The following is a 16,888-nucleotide window of genomic DNA, read 5'->3' on the forward strand; positions in this document are numbered from 1 at the left end:
TGGAGGGGCCAGGGCTCAGTCAGCTACCAGAGCCCTAGCACCGGGAGCAGTCAAAGCGAAGCCTCCTAGAGCGTTATCCTCTGTGAGCTAGGATCTGGAAGCAGCTCTGACATCTATGATCCTATGAATCCACAACCTGATTGGTCTGCAGGAGAATTCTGGAATTAGCCAATCACGTGCAGCCCATTGTGTAAATAATGTATATAAAGCAGATACTTTGAGGGGATTTTCATTCCCTCCTCACCACTATGAGCTGAATAAAGAGCATGAAATCCACTCTGAGTATATTTCACTGGCGACGAAGGTGGGATCCTGCTGAGCTGACCACCACACACAGCACTGCAGCACCGCCACCTTCCGCACCGCTGCCTCGCACCATGTAACCAGGCTTCAGCTCTGGGACCCAAGGAACTCAGAATGGCAACCGACAGCAGCTTCTCGCCGTTCAACCCAGCATCCGGAGACTGGGAAGCGTATGTGTCAGGGGTTTAGGAGCAGAGGCAAGGGCAAGGGAGGAAACAGAGAGCGAAGGGGAGGAGGCAGAAGAAAAGATGAGTGATGACGACGACCCGAGATCTCCGAGTCTTTCCAGTGAATCAGAGGATTCACAGAAAGGAGCACCAGTGGCCAGGGCAAGGGGGGAGTTTAGGGGGGCACCCCAGGAAGATAGAGCCAGAGGGGACTCAGAGGAGAGCAGTTGGAAATCGGGACCAGCGTCACCGCTAGGGAGCAGGGAGGAGGAAGGGAGCCAGGGGGCAAGTGCTGGCAGCTCACCACAGGAGGGAGGGCATGAGTCAGGAGTGGCCACACCTCCATCGGGGAGCGAAGAAACGGTTAAGCGGAAAGTGGAAGGTTGGGCGCGCGCGCCAAGTTCAAATGCAGAGGAAGGCGGCGCAGTAAGCAGCCCGGAAAGGGAGCCAGGTCCTAAAGCCCGGCGCAAGGAGGCAGGAGGGTCCGGGTCAGCGTCAGAAGAATCCCGGAAGGAAGAAACCCCGGGGGGCAGAGGGACCCAGAGGAGAACAGTCAGGCGGAAAAGGTGGAGCAGGGGTAGGATATTAAGTTGGTGCGCAAGGGGCGGAGAATCAGACGGAGCTTCGCCGATCTAGCTACTAGACGTAGAGTTGCACGCAGCAGCTTGAAAATGGAAACTGTAACTCAATAAAGACTTTTACTTAATGATCGCTGGCTAGCGTGATCCTCTGTGAGCTAGGATCTTCGAGCAGCTCTGACAGTAAGCTCCGTCTCACAAGTGTGGGCATCTACAGCCTCGAGGAGGGGAGAGAAGCAGGTGCCTACCAGCGAGCTCACGAACGGCAGCCGACATGACGGCTGAGCAGCAGATAGAGGAACTCAGAAAAGCAGTGTCACAACTGACTGCAGAGGCTCTCGCATCCCGGAAGAGAGAGGAGGAGGCAGCTGCCGCCTGCAAGGATCTCCAAGTCAGGTTAGACGTGCTTACAAAGCAGACACCCAGACAGGAGGGAATTGGGTTGGCGAGACGTACAGGCGGTCTGGTCTCTCACTTCGATGGGAACCTGCAACAGTATCCCAACTTTAGAGCAGATGTACTGTGCGCACTGCAACTGCTGAATAAAGACTTTAGAGATGAGCAAGAGAAGGTGGGATTCATCATGTCCCATTTGCATGGGGATGCTAAAGCATGGCTGCGCAATCTATGGAGAGATAAGGATCCGGCGCTCCGAGATGCGGATGCCTTTATTAAAGCGATGGATGGGTGTTTTTTATCAAGCATTGACATGGATCTTGCCCGGAAGGAGGTGCATGGACTAAGGCAAGGGAGGGCCAGCGTAAGGCAATATCATGCCCGCTTTTTCGCTTTGGTCAGTGCCCTGGAATGGGACAGAGATTCGGCCCCTGTGAGAGACCTCTTTTGGGAGGGGCTGCACAGCTCGATTAAAGATGAGATCGCGAGGGGGGAGCGACCCCGGACCACCCAGGAGGTCGTTCAGAGGGCACTGGCAGTGGGGGTGCGGCTGGAAGAACGTCCGTGGAGCAGGGACGAAGGGCGTGGAGGGCGCGAACCAGTCAGGGGCCCCTCCTTCCTTCCCAGAGACGCAGCGCGGGCGCAATCCACGCCTCCACCAGGAGGAGGAGCGGAACCTATGGAGGTGGGAGGTGCACGGGCTCAGTCAGCAACCAGAGCCCTAGCACCGGCAGCAGTGAAAGCGAAGCCTCCTAGAGGGAAAAGGAAGTGTTACGTCTGTGAGGAGCCAGGGCACATGGCGAAAGAGTGTCCCCAGAGGCCCCACAAGCTCACTGCAGCCTCAGCAATGGTGACTGCAGCGACGCAGCAAGGTGGACCACAGCAGGGAAACGACGCAGTCTGGCTGGAGGAAGAGGCACTGGGGCCCAGCCAGACGTGTTAGTGACGCAGTCCCCAGAGATTTTACAGCCCGTGAACCCCCTCCCACCCAAACCAGTAGTGAGGCTCACCGCATCTCTCCAGCTGCCCAATGGCATCACCATGGACGTGCCAATCACCGTGGACTCGGGCAGCAACGCGGACTTTATAGGGCAGGACTTTGTCTACAAACACGCTATACAGTTGCTGCCGGCCACACTGCCCCTGCAGGTTGTCACGGTGGATGGCAGGGAGCTGCTAGGGGGGCAAGTGGTGAAGCAGACGCCACCGATGGTGATGCGACTTGGTAATCACAGAGAAGTCATCAGCTTCAATGTCACTCAGCTATCGGATACGCCCATTGTATTGGGAATGAGTTGGCTGGACAAGCACAGCCCAACGCTGGCTTGGTACCAGAGGCAGCTGATCTTCGGCTCTTCCTTTTGTGCTGAACACTGCATCGTGCCCCGGCAGGAAGGAGAGGAAGAGGAGTCACAGCTGCTGCTAGGCACGCTGCAAGCGATTCCCCACAAGTACGCAGAATTTTTGGAAGTTTTCTGCGAAAAGGAGGCGGACAGACTACCCCCTCACAGACCATATGACTGCAAAATTGACCTGCTGCCGGGGGCGGCGCTGCCTAAAGGGAAACTGTATTCCATGTCAGAGGACGAACTGCAAGAACTCAAGGAGTTCATAGATCATAATTTGGAGCGCGGTTTCATCCGAGAGTCCAAGGCAGCGGGGGGCAGTCCTGTATTCTTTGTTAAAAAGCGAGACACGCCCCAAAAAAGACTGGTCGTGGACTATCGCATTTTGAACAGTGGGACCAAGCCATCGGACTTCCCCATGCCCCGAATCGACGACCTCCTAGCGAAGGTGCGGAAGGGAAAAGTGTTCACCAAGTTGGACCTGCGAGGGGCGTACAACCTCATTCGCATGCGGGAAGAAGATGAGTGGAAGACGGCCATGTTCACGCCACTGGGGACCTACGAATATAGAGTTATGCCTTTTGGATTGCAAAATGGCTCCCACGTTTTTCAAGCTTTCATGCATCACGTGTTGGCGGGACTTCTCTACAAGACGTGCGTCTGTTTCTTAGATGACATCCTGATCTTTTCGGAATCGCAGCAGGAGCATGACGGGCACGTCAAGGAAGTGCTGAGCAGGCTAAAGCAACATAGGCTCTACGCCAAGCTGGAGAAGTGCCAATTTGACGTGACGGAGGTGGACTTTCTGGGCTACAAGCTGTCTGACAAGGGGCTCGCCATGGACAGCGCCAAGGTTCGAGCGGTGTTGGATTGGAAGAGTCCACGCAACCGGAAGGAGGTCCAACGGTTTGTCGGCTTCGCGAACTTCTATCGCAAGTTTATCAAAGGCTTCGCTATGCAGACAGCGGCCATCACAGACACGCTTAGCTCCAAGAAAAAGAAGTTCGTTTGGACAGAGCAGGCGGAGCAGTCCTTTCAGGCGCTCAAGCGTCTCTTCGCGTCGGAAGAGCAGCTGCTTCATGTCAACCCCAGCAGGCCGATGAGGGTGGAGACAGACGCCTCGGACAGAGCCGTGGGGGCGGTCCTGCTGCAGAAGGACCAGCAGGGGGTGTGGCGACCGGGAGCGTTTTACTCCAGGAAGCTCAGCAAGTCCGAGCAGAACTACACCATCTGGGACAGGGAGTTGCTGGCCATTCATGCAGCGTTCAAAGCGTGGAGGCACTTCCTGATCGGCGCCAAGCACACGGTGCAGGTTTACACGGACCACAAGAATCTGGAGCACTGGCGCACGGCACAGTTCCTAAACCAGAGGCAGATACGTTGGGCTGAGTTCTTTGCGAACTTCGACTTCCGCATAGAGTATGTCCCGGGGGACACTAACATCATGGCGGACGCCCTCTCCCGTAAGCCACAGTATCTGGAGGACGCAACGCCAGCGGCCGCCATGCACATCTTCGCACCAACAGTGTGGGCGTGCGCCGCGGCCACCGTGGACCTGGAGGCGGTGCGACGAGCGTTGCAGGATGACTCCTTCGCGCAAACAAAGATGGCGGAGGTGCAAAGGGGCAAGGCTGCGGCCGACGGTTTCCAGCTACGAGATGGATTGCTCATCCGTAAAGGGGCCATCTACGTGCCGGGAGACGACCTTCGCGCCAAGGTGCTGCAGCAGCTGCACGACGCGCCCACGGCCGGGCACTTTGGCAAGGAGAAGACGGTGGAATTAGTAGCCAGGGATTTCTGGTGGCCTGGAATGAGAGGGGAGGTCGCAGACTACGTGGCGAGGTGCGACACCTGCCAGAGGGCCAAGCCAGTGCACAGACCGCCGGCCGGACTGTTGGAACCGCTGCAAACTCCGGTCGAACCTTGGGAGAGGGTGGCTCTGGACTTTGTCACAGATCTGCCCAGCTCGAGAGGCAAGACGGCAGTGCTGGTGGTGGTGGACCTGTTTTCCAAGATGGCACATTTCATTCCGTGTGTGAAGGTGGCCACGGCGGAGCAAACCGCCAAACTGTTCATAGACCACGTGTTCAAGGTTCACGGTCTGCCACGGTCTATTCTGTCCGACCGGGGGCGGCAGTTCATCTCGAATTTCTGGCAGAAGCTGATGGGCTTCCTGAACGTCAAGATCAACCTGGCGTCGGCGAGACACCCGCAGACCAACGGGCAAGCGGAGCGGGTCAATGCCATCATGCAGCAGTACCTGAGATGTTATGCAAATCAACAGCCTGCGACGTGGGTGGATTACCTGCCGCTTGCCGAGTTCGCCTACAACAACACGAAGCACGTGTCCACGGGGGTCACGCCATTCTTCGCCAACAATGGGAGGCACCCCAGAACCTTCCCGGGACTGGAAAGAATGGGGGAGGGGGAGCCGCAGACAGCAGATGTGTTCGCGTCGGAGCTGCAGGAAGTCCACGATCAGCTGAGGCGCCACCTGGAGCTGGCCAAACACGCATACAAGGTACAAGCGGACAAGCACAGAAGGGTTGGCGAAGAGCTCCACGTGGGAGACTGGGTCTGGTTAGCAGCCCACGCAGTGCCGGCCAGGTCGTTGGCCAAGAAGAAACTAGGGCATAAACAACTGGGGCCCTACCAAGTCGAAGAGCAGGTCAACCCGGTAGCTTTCAGACTGGCACTTCCGGAGGGTTCCAGAATGCATCCGGTGTTCCACAGATCGGTGCTCACTCCCTACAAGGCACCGCACAGGTTCCAAGAACCCGGAACGGCGCCGAGTCCGGTCAGAGACAGAACAGGGCACGCGGGAGTGGCACAGAAGGAGCGCATCAACGAAGTCACGGAGATTTTGGACTCCAGATGGGGGGAGGAGGGGGTAGAATACTTTCTCGCCAAGGAGGGCACCCCGGCCAGTGCGAACAGCTGGGTGCCGGGCTACGCTTTGGACGAACCTCTACTCAAAGACGAGTTTCACGCCCTCTTCCCACATAGACCAATGCCAGCAGACTTTTTCGACGACTGGCTTTTCACGCCCACGCTTTCGGCCAGCACTTTCCGGGGGTTCGACTCGGACGAGGACCCGACACAAGACGTACATTCCCCGGAGGGGTCACCCTCGGGATCTGCATCAGAACCCTCGTATTGGTGGGACGATCGACCAGAGGAGCAGTTCCGCAGAAAGTGGCTGGAATGCCCAGGACGAGCAACGCCGCCAGGAGGAAGTGAGGGAGAGACGGACATGCACGTTTTCGGGGACGACCCTGGTTTCGAGCACGGCGGCACAGAGATGGAAGCGGAGGTGACCGTCGTCGACGGGAGCAGGGAGGAAGACCCGGGAGCCTTCAGATGGAGGCCCGCCACGGGAAGTGAACGATATCCGACATTCGTCCCTTTGCAACAGCAGCACCCAGTTCCAGCACCGGAAGGAGGGGAGGGGGGAATGGGGGGCTTCGAGGGGGGGATGGATGTCAGGGGTTTAGGAGCAGAGGCAAGGGCAAGGGAGGAAACAGAGAGCGAAGGGGAGGAGGCAGAAGAAAAGATGAGTGATGACGACGACCCGAGATCTCCGAGTCTTTCCAGTGAATCAGAAGATTCACAGAAAGGAGCACCAGTGGCCAGGGCAAGGGGGGAGCCTAGGGGGACACCCCAGGAAGATAGAGCCAGAGGGAACTCAGAGGGGAGCAGTTGGAAATCGGGACCAGCGTCACTGCCAGAGAGTAGGGAAGAGGAAGGGCGCCAGGGATCAAGCGCTGGCAGCTCACAACAGGGGGGAGGGCACGAGTCAGGAGTGGCCACACCTCCATCGGGGAGCGAAGGAACGGTCAGACGGAAAGTGGAAGGTTGGGCGCGCGCGCCAAGTTCAAATGCACAGGAAAGTGACGCAGTAAGCAGCCCGGAAAGGGAGCCAGGTCCTAAAGCCCGGCGCAAGGAGGCAGGAGGGTCCGGGTCAGCGTCAGAAGAATCCCGGAAGGAAGAAACCCCGGGGGGCAGAGGGACCCAGAGGAGAACAGTCAGGCAGAAAAGGTGGAGCAGGGCTAGGATATTAAGTTGGTGCGCAAGGGGCGGAGAATCAGACGGAGCTTCGCCGATCTAGCTACTAGACGTAGAGTTGCACGCAGCAGCTTGAAAATGGAAACTGTAACTCAATAAAGACTTTTACTTAATGATCGCTGGCTAGCGTGATCCTCTGTGAGCTAGGATCTTCGAGCAGCTCTGACAGTATGCCTCCCGTTTCACCTTCCTCCTAGAAGCCAAAGGGGTCACCGACGAAGAAGATGCCAAGAAGAGGGTGATATTCTTCAGCGTCTGTGGAGAGGAGATATTTGAAATCGCCCAGGCTCTCCTTGCACCTGAAGACGGCGCTACCGTTCCTTACAAAACAATAATGGAACGGCTGAAGGGGCATTTTTCACCGCAGCCCTCAGTGGTGGCTTGTCGAAATGCCTTCTACGCAAAGCGGCAAGCCCCTGGGGAAACCATAACTGGGTTTGTGAGTTCTCTCCGCCAAGCCGCCCAGTTCTGCAACTTCTCAGAATTGGAGAACATGCTTCGTGACCGCCTCGTGGGTGGCCTAAAGGATGAGACGCTGAACGACGCCTCTACGCTAAGAAGGACCTAACGTTCCAGGTCGCCCTGGAGGAGGCCCTGGTAACAGAAGCTGCCAAGAGGTCGACGCAAGAGGCATGGCCAAGCCTGTCGTCCCAACCAAGGGTCCACCACGAAGACCTCACCGACGACTCAGGATCTGACAGGGAGGAAGTGCACCGAGTACAGCAGCGCACTGAAGCAGCGCACAGACCACGGCTGCCTTGACGAGAAGGAGGGAACTGCGCGAGCTGCGGCGAGAGCCACGAGAGGAGGACCTGCTGTTTCCGCAACGCAGAGTGCAGGCAGTGCGGAAAATTGGGGCACATCGCTCGGGTATGTCGGGCTCAGCCCACCCGACGCCAGGCATCAGATGACCGATCCAAGAACCCCAGGTCCCAGGGCCCAACGCACCAAGGCAACTCGACGGAGCTCATGGACTTCCAGGTATACCAGTTGCCCCACCCCAACGTAGAGAAAATTTATGTAGAGGTACAGATAGAGGGGGGCCCGTGCCGCATGGAACTTAACACGGGTTCAACTCTATCCATAATCTCGGCAAGGACCTTAAGGAAACTGTGTCCTACTCGAGGTCCCAAACTCAGGCCGGCCCCATTCACCCTCCGGGACTTCCAGAAACGTAAGGTCCCCACAATGGGGGTGGGGACCTTCAGGGTGCAATATCGAGGGCGGACGCGGCAACTGGACTTGCTCGTGGTGAAGGGCCCCTACATTAGCTTACTGGGATTGGCATGGTTTGGACCACTGGGGCTAGCCGTCACCGGGGTGAACCACACTAGCTTACAAGTGGACGTGGACACCATCTGCAAAGAATTTCTGGGGGTTTTCAATGGGAAATTGGGACAGTATATGGAGCCCCCCATTGCTCTACAGCTTGACCCCGCAGTATGACCTGTCAGGCTCAAGGCTCGCCGGGTCCTGTTTGCCCTGAAACCCCGTATAGACGAGGAATTGGACCGGCTCATGGAGCAAGGAGTGCTGGAGCCTGTACCTAATGCCCCCTGGGAAACCCCAATCATCACACCCGTCAAGCCTAATGGTTCGGTCCGCATCTGCGCAGACTACAAATGTACCATAAACAAGGCCCTCACGGCCCACGCATACCCAGTGCCAGTGGTCAGCCATGTCCTTGCCACCCTGGCTGGGTCAAAAATTTTTGGCAAGCTGGACTTGGCCCAAGCATATCAACAGCTGCCAGTAGATGAGGCCACAGCAGAGGCACAGACGATAGTGACACACAGAGGAGCGTTCAGGGTAAAGCGGCTGCAATTCAGTGTCAGCGTGGCACCAGGCATATTCCAGAATCTAATGGACTCTCTCCTTAAAGGGATTCCTGGTGTCATCCCCTTGTTCGATGATGTGTTGATTGCTGGGCCCACACCAGAGGAGTTTGAGGACCGCCTCCGCACCGTTCTGCACCGTTTCCAGACGGCGGGTCTCAAGGTGAAGCGGGAAAAATGTCTACTAGGAGTGCCTCAGGTGGACTTTCTGGGATTTATGGTGGACGCAGAAGGGGTCCACCCAACTGGGGACAAGGTACGGGCCATTTGTGATGCCCCAGCGCCCAAGAGCAAGACTGAACTTCAGGCCTTCTTGGGACTATTGAACTTTTACCATTCCTTCCTTCCCCATAAGGCAGCGGTAGCGGAGCCCCTACACAGACTCCTGGACAAGCGGGCCCCTTGGGGGTGGGGCCAGTGCCAGGAGGCCGCATTCCAGGCAGTCAAGGACTTGCTTGTCTCAAACTCGGTCTTGGCACACTTCGACGAGAGGCTGCTGGTGGTGCTAGCATGCGACGCCTCACCCTATGGCATTGGCGCTGTCCTGGGACACCAACTCCCAGATGGAAGAGAGGTACCGGTGGCATACTTTTCCCAGACACTCAACGCAACCGAGCGGAACTACTCGCAAATCGACAAGGAGGGTCTGGCAATCGTGAAGGGAGTAAATGATTTCTTGTACGGGTGGCCCTTCACCATGGTGACTGACCACAAGCCGTTGCTTGGCTTGTTTGCCCCCGAAAAGCAGACCCCCAAGTGCTGTCTCCTCGTGCCCTCAGGTGGTCAATTTTCCTTGCCAGCTACCAGTTTGCACTGATTCACCGCCCGGGGAAGGCAATGGGCCATGTGGACGCCCTCAGCAGGCTACCACTACCGGAAACAGGCCCCGACCCAGCACCTGCACAAGAGGTTATGAGCCTGGAGCTGCTTCCTGACCGCCCCATTCAGGCACAAGAAGTTGCACACCATTCCAAGAAAGATAGGGTCATTTCCCGGGTCCTGGACTGGGTGTGGAGGGGATGGCCCAGCAGCAGCCCCAGGCCAGAATTTGCCAGCTACACAACCCACAAACATGAACTGTCGGCCCACAAGGGGTGCCTGTTATGGGGAAGCAGGGCAGCGACACTGGCACGGCTTCAGATTGGCTGCAGGAAGTTCCTGCAGCCAATCCAGAGCCTTGCTGTCTGCACGCTGAGGTAAACCTGGTGCGGCCATGGATGGAGAGGGTGGGTGGCAGGTGGGCAGCAGGAAATACGCATACATAAATTAAACTGGATATATGATTGTTTAACATGACTGAGAATCGATCAGCCAGGGACTGAAGACTTTGAGAGTTTACGATCAGAATGTGGAAAATATGAAAACAACAAGAGGGAAGAAATATAACTATCTGAGATGAGTTCTTCAGAGGTCCAGAATATGGGAAGTCCATGTGAAATTTAATAATTAACCATTCAGATTGTAATTTGGTTGTTTTTTTAATTTAATTTTAATTTTTGAATTGGATTATGATTTGATTTGTTATAAATTGGAGGTTCTTAATGGAAAATTAATAAAAATAAATTTAAAAATAAATAAATTCAGTGATTTGGATGTTTGGAGTCACTAAGGCCATTGGTATGAAATTTTCCACTCCCCTTTCTAGCAGGGAAGCGGAAGAATCCGGTGGCATTTACCAGTCTTTTGGGGCCTGTTAAAGACATTCCTCTTTCAACAAGCCTTTTAGGTTGAGATTTTTTATCCCAGTTAGTATCTCATAGAATCATAGAGTTGGAAGAGACAACAAGGGCCATCGAGTCCAACCCCCTGCCAAGCAGGAAACACCATCAGAGCACTCCTGACATATAGTTGTCAAGCCTCTGCTTAAAGACCTCCAAAGAAGGAGACTCCACCACACTCCTGGGCAGCAAATTCCACTGTCAAACAGCTCTTACTGTCAGAAAGTTCTTCCTAATGTTTAGGTGGAATCTTCTTTCTTGTAGTTTGGATCCATTGCTCCGTGTCCGCTTCTCTGGAGCAGCAGAAAACAACCTTTCTCCCTCCTCTATGTGACATCCTTTTATATATTTGAATATGGCTATCATATCACCCCTTAACCTCCTCTTCTCCAGGCTAAACATGCCCAGCTCCCTTAGCCGTTCCTCATAAGGCATCGTTTCAGGCCTTTGACCATTTTGGTTGCCCTCCTCTGGACACGTTCCAGTTTGTCAGTGTCCTTCTTGAATTGTGGTGCCCAGAACTGGACACAGTACTCTAGGTGAGGTCTGACCAGAGCAGAATACAGTGGCACTATTACTTCCCTTGATCTAGATGCTATACTCCTATTGATGCAGCCCAGAATTGCATTGGCTTTTTTAGCTGCCGCGTCACACTGTTGGCTCATGTCAAGTTTATGGTCAACCAAGACTCCTAGATCCTTTTCACATGTACTGCTCTCAAGCCAGGTGTCCCCCATCTTGTATTTGTGCCTCTCATTTTTTTTTGCCCAAGTGCAATACTTTACATTTCTCCCTGTTAAAATTCATCTTGTTTGTTTTTGCCCAGTTCTCTAATCTGTCAAGGTCGTTTTGAAGTGTGATCCTGTCCTCTGGGGTGTTAGCCACCCCTCCCAGTTTGGTGTCATCTGCAAATTTGATCAGGATGCCCTTAAGTCCATCATCCAAGTCGTTGATAAAGATGTTGAATAAGACCGGACCCAAGACAGAACCCTGTGGCACCCCACTAGTCACTCTTCTCCAGGATGAAGAGGAACCATTGATGAGAACCCTTTGGGTTCGGTCAGTCAGCCAGTTACAAATCCACTGAGTGGTAGCATAGTCAAGACCACATTTTACCAGCTTCTTTACAAGAATATCATGGGGCACCTTGTCAAATGCCTTGCTGAAATCAAGGTAGGCTACATCCACTGCGTTCCCTTCATCTACCAGGCTTGTAATTCTGTCAAAAAACGAGATCAGGTTAGTCTGACATGACTTATTTTTCAGAAATCCATGCTGACTATTGGTGATCACAGCATTCCTTTCTAGATGCTCACAGACTGTTTGCTTAATGATCTGCTCCAGAATCTTCCCTGGTATTGATGTCAGACTGACTGGGCGGTAATTATTTGGGTCCTCTCTTTCCCCCTTTTTGAAAATAGGGACAACATTTGCCCTCCTCCAGTCTGCCGGGACTTCGCCTGTTCTCCAGGAATTCTCAAAGATGACTGCCAGTGGTTCTGAGATCACATCTGCCAGTTCTTTTAATACTCTTGGATGCAGTTCATCTGGCCCTGGAGACTTGAATACATCTAAACTAGCCAAGTATTCTTGTACTATCTCCTTAGTTATTCTGGGCTGTGTTTCCTTTGCTGAATCATTTGCTCCAAATTCTTCAGGTCGGGCATTGTTTTCTTTATCGGAGAAGACTGAGGCAATCCATCTGTAATGGATTAGAATCGATTTTATGTATATGTTGTTGTTTTAATAGTAGATAGGTAGCCGTGTTGGTCTGCCATAGTCAAAATAAAAAAATTCCTTCCAGTAGCACCTTAAAGACCAACTAAGTTAGTTCTTGGTATGAGCTTTCGTGTGTGTATCTGAAGAAGTGTGCATGCACACGAAAGCTCATACCAAGAACTAACTTAGTTGATGTCAAGGGTTCAGGAGCAGAGGCAAGGGCAAGGGAGGAAACAGAGAGCGAAGGGGAGGAGGCAGAAGAAAAGATGAGCGATGACGATGACCCGAGATCTCCGAGTCTTTCCAGTGAATCAGAAGATTCACAGGAAGGGGCGCCAGTGGCCAGAGCAAGGGGGGAGCCTAGGGAGACACCCCAGGAAGAAGGGTCCAGAGGGGGCTCAGAGAGCAGCAGTTGGAAATCGGGACCAGCATCACCAACAGAACGCAGTGGAGAGGAAGGGCGCCAGGTATCGAGCTCTGGCAGCTCGCAGCAGGAGGGAGGGCAGGAGTCAGGAGTGGCCACACCTCCATCGGGGAGCGAAGAAACGGTTAGGCGGAAAGTGGAAGGTTGGGCGCGCGCGCCAAGTTCAAATGCACAGGAAGGTGGCGCAGTAAGCAGCCCGGAAAGGGAGTCAGGTCCTAAAGCCCGACGCAAGGAGACAGAAGGGTCCGGGGGGTCAGCGTCAGAAGCGTCCCGGAAGGAAGAGACCACGGGGGGCAGAGGGACCCAGAGAAGAACGGTCAGGCGGAAAAGGTGGAGTAAGGCTAGGGTACTTAGCTGGTGTACAGGGGGCGGAGACTCAGACGGAGCTTCGCCGGTCTAACCCATAAGACGTAGAGTTGCACGCAGCAGCTTGAGAATGGAAACTGTAACTCAATAAAAGACTTTCATAAGTGACCGCTGGCTAGCGTGATCCTCTGTGAGCTAGGATCTGGAAGCAGCTCTGACAGTAAGCTCCGTCTCCCGTTGTGGGCATCTACAGCCTCGCGGACAGAGGAGAAGGAGGGTGCCTGCGACTCAGCTCACAAACGGCAGACAATATGACGGCCGAACAGCAGATAGGAGAACTCAGAGAAGCAGTGACACGTCTGAATGCCGAGATACTTGCATCCAGGAAGAGAGAGGAGGACGCAGCTGCCGCCTACAGGGATCTCCAGGTCAGGTTGGAAGTGCTTACGAAGCAAGGGCAACTGACCCCCAAACCGGAGGGGATTGGGTTGGGGAGACGAACGGGCGGTCTAGTCTCTCACTTCGATGGGAATTTGCAACTGTACCCCAACTTTAGAGCAGATGTACAGTGTGCACTGCAACTGCTGGACAAAGACTTTAGAGATGAGCAAGAGAAAGTGGGATTTATCATGTCCCATTTGCATGGAGATGCTAAAGCATGGCTGCGCAATTTGTGGAGAGATAAGGATCCAGCGCTCCAAACCGCGGATGCCTTTATTAAAGCGATGGATGGCTGCTTTTTATCTAGCATAGACGTGGATCTTGCCCGGAAGGAGGTGCATGGGCTGAAGCAAGGGAGGGCCAGCGTAAGAAAGTACCATGCCCACTTTTTTGCATTAGTCAGTGCCTTGGAATGGGACAGAGATTCAGCTCCAGTCAGAGATCTATTTTGGGAAGGCTTGAACAGTGCGGTTAAAGACGAAATTGCAAGGGGGGAGAGACCCCGGACCACGCAGGAGGTCGTTCAGAGGGCGCTGGCGGTGGGAGTGCGGCTGGAGGAACGTCCATGGAGCAGGGACGAAGGACGTGGAGGGTGCGAACCAGCGAGAGGGTTTTCCTTCGTTCCAAGGGAAGCTGCGCGTGCGCAATCCACGCCTCCGCCAGGAGGGGGAGCGGAACCGATGGAGGTTGGAGCTGCAAGGGCTCAGTCAGCAACCAGAGCCCTAGCACCGGGAGCAGTCAAAGCGAAGCCTCCTAGAGGGAACAGGAAGTGTTACATCTGCGAAAATCCGCAGCACATGGTGAAAGAGTGTCCCCAGAGGCTCCACAAGCACACTGCAGCCTCAGCAATGGTAACTGCAGCAACTCAGGAAGGGGAACCACAGCAGGGAAACGACGGAGTCTGGCTGGAGAGAGAGGCACTGGGGCCCAGCCAGACGAGTCAGTGAAGCAGTCCCCAGAGATTTTGCAGCCCACAGACCCCCTCCCACCCAAACCAGTGGTGAGGCTCACCGCATCGCTCCAGCTACCCAATGGACTCACAATGGACGTGCCAATCACCATTGACTCAGGAAGCAATGCGGACTTTATAGGGCAGGACTTTGTCGATAAACACGCTATACAGCTGCTGCCTGCCACGCTGCCCCTGCAGGTCGTCACGGTGGATGGCAGGGAGCTGCTAGGGGGGCAGGTGGTGAAGCAAACGCCACCAATGGTGATGCGACTTGGAAATCACAGGGAAATCATCAGTTTTAATGTCACCAGACTGTCGGACACGCCTATTGTCTTGGGCATGAGTTGGCTGGACAGACACAGTCCGACGTTGGCTTGGTACCAGCGGCAGCTAGTCTTTGGCTCCTCATACTGCGCTGAGCACTGCATCCTGCCCCGGCAGGAGGGAGAGGAGGAGGAAGCGCAGCTGCAGCTGGGGACGCTGCAAGCAATCACCCACAAATACGCAGGATTTTTGGAGGTCTTCTGCGAGAAGGAAGCGGATAAGCTACCCCCCCCCACAGATCATATGACTGCAAGATTGACCTACTGCCAGGGGCGGCGCTGCCCAAAGGGAAGCTGTATTCCATGTCTGAGGACGAACTACAGGAACTCAAGGAGTTCATAGATCATAATTTGGAGCGCGGCTTCATCCGGGAGTCCAAGGCGGTGGGAGGCAGTCCTGTATTCTTTGTTAAGAAGAAGGACACGCCCCAAAAAAGACTTGTAGTGGACTACCGGATCTTAAACAGTGTGACCAGGCCATCGGACTTCCCCATGCCCAGGACCGACGACCTCCTCGCGACGGTACGCAAGGGCCGCGTGTTCACCAAGTTGGACCTGCGTGGGGCGTACAACCTCATTCGCATGCGGGAGGGGGATGAGTGGAAGACAGCCATGTTCACGCCCCTGGGCACCTACGAATACAGAGTTATGCCTTTTGGATTGCAAAATGGCTCCCACTGTTTTCAAGCTTTCATGCATCACGTGCTGGCGGGGCTCCTCTACAAGATGTGCGTCTGCTTCTTGGATGACATCCTAATATTTTCTGAATCGCAGCAGGATCACGACAGACACGTCAAGGAAGTGCTGAGCAGACTACAGCAGCATAGGCTTTACGCCAAGCTGGAAAAGTGCCAGTTCGACGTGACGGAGGTGGATTTCCTGGGCTACAGGTTGTCAGACAAGGGGCTCGCCATGGACAGCGCCAAGGTTCGTGCCGTGTTGGACTGGAAGAGCCCGCGCAACCGGAAGGAGGTCCAGCGGTTTGTCGGCTTTGCGAACTTCTATCGCAAGTTTATCAAGGGGTTCGCTATGCAAACAGCGGCCATCACAGACACGCTCAGTTCCAAGAAGAAGAAATTCATCTGGACAGAGCAGGCGGAGCAGTCCTTTCAAGCACTCAAGCGTCTCTTCGCGTCGGAAGAGCAGCTGTTGCATGTCAACCCCAGCAGGCCTATGAGGGTGGAGACAGACGCATCAGACAGAGCCGTGGGAGCAGTCCTGTTGCAGAAAGACCCGCAGGGGGCCTGGAGGCCGGGAGCGTTTTACTCCAGGAAGCTCAGCAAGTCTGAACAGAACTACACCATCTGGGACAGGGAGTTGCTTGCCATTCATGCAGCTTTCAAGGCGTGGAGGCACTTCCTGATCGGCGCCAAGCACACGGTGCAGGTCTGCACGGACCACAAGAATCTGGAGCACTGGCGCACGGCGCAGTTCCTGAACCAGAGGCAGATACGTTGGGCCGAATTCTTTGCGAACTTCGACTTCCGAATAGAGTATGTCCCGGGGGACACCAACGTCATGGCGGATGCCCTATCCCGTAAACCACAGTACCTGGAGGAGGCGACGCCAGCAGCTGCCATGCACATCTTCGCACCGACGGTGTGGGCGTGCGCTTCGGCGACGGTTGACCTGGAAGCGGTGAGGAGAGCGCTGCAGGACGACACCTTCGCGCGAGCCAAGATGGCAGAGGCGCAAAGGGGCACGGCGGCGACCGGCGAGTTCCAAGTTCGCGATGGATTACTCCTCCGTAAAGGGGCCATCTACCTGCCGGGGGACGATCTTCGCGCCAAGGTACTGCAGCAGCTGCACGACGCACCCACTGCCGGGCACTTTGGCAAGGAGAAGACGATAGAATTAGTCGCCAGGGACTTCTGGTGGCCCAGAATGAGAGGGGAGGTCGCGGACTACGTGGCGAGGTGCGACACCTGCCAGAGGGCCAAACCAGTACACAGACCGCCGGCGGGACTGCTGGAACCGCTGCAAACCCCGTTCGAACCGTGGGAGAGAGTGGCCCTGGACTTTGTCACGGATCTGCCCAGTTCGAGGGGCAAGACGGCAGTGCTAGTGGTGGTGGACTTGTTTTCCAAGATGGCACATTTCATCCCGTGTGCGAAGGTGGCCACGGCGGAACAAACCGCCAAACTGTTCATAGATCACGTGTTTAGGGTTCATGGCTGGCGCTTCCGGAGGGTTCCAGGATGCATCCGGTGTTCCACAGATCGGTGCTCACTCCCTACAAGGCACCTCACAGATTTCAGGAACCAGGAACGGCACCAAGTCCGCTCCGAGAGAGAACCGAGCAAGGGGGAGTGGCA

The sequence above is a fragment of the Podarcis bocagei genome (assembly GCF_964188305.1).
Source record: "Podarcis bocagei genome assembly, chromosome: 1".
Lineage (NCBI taxonomy): Eukaryota > Metazoa > Chordata > Lepidosauria > Squamata > Lacertidae > Podarcis > Podarcis bocagei.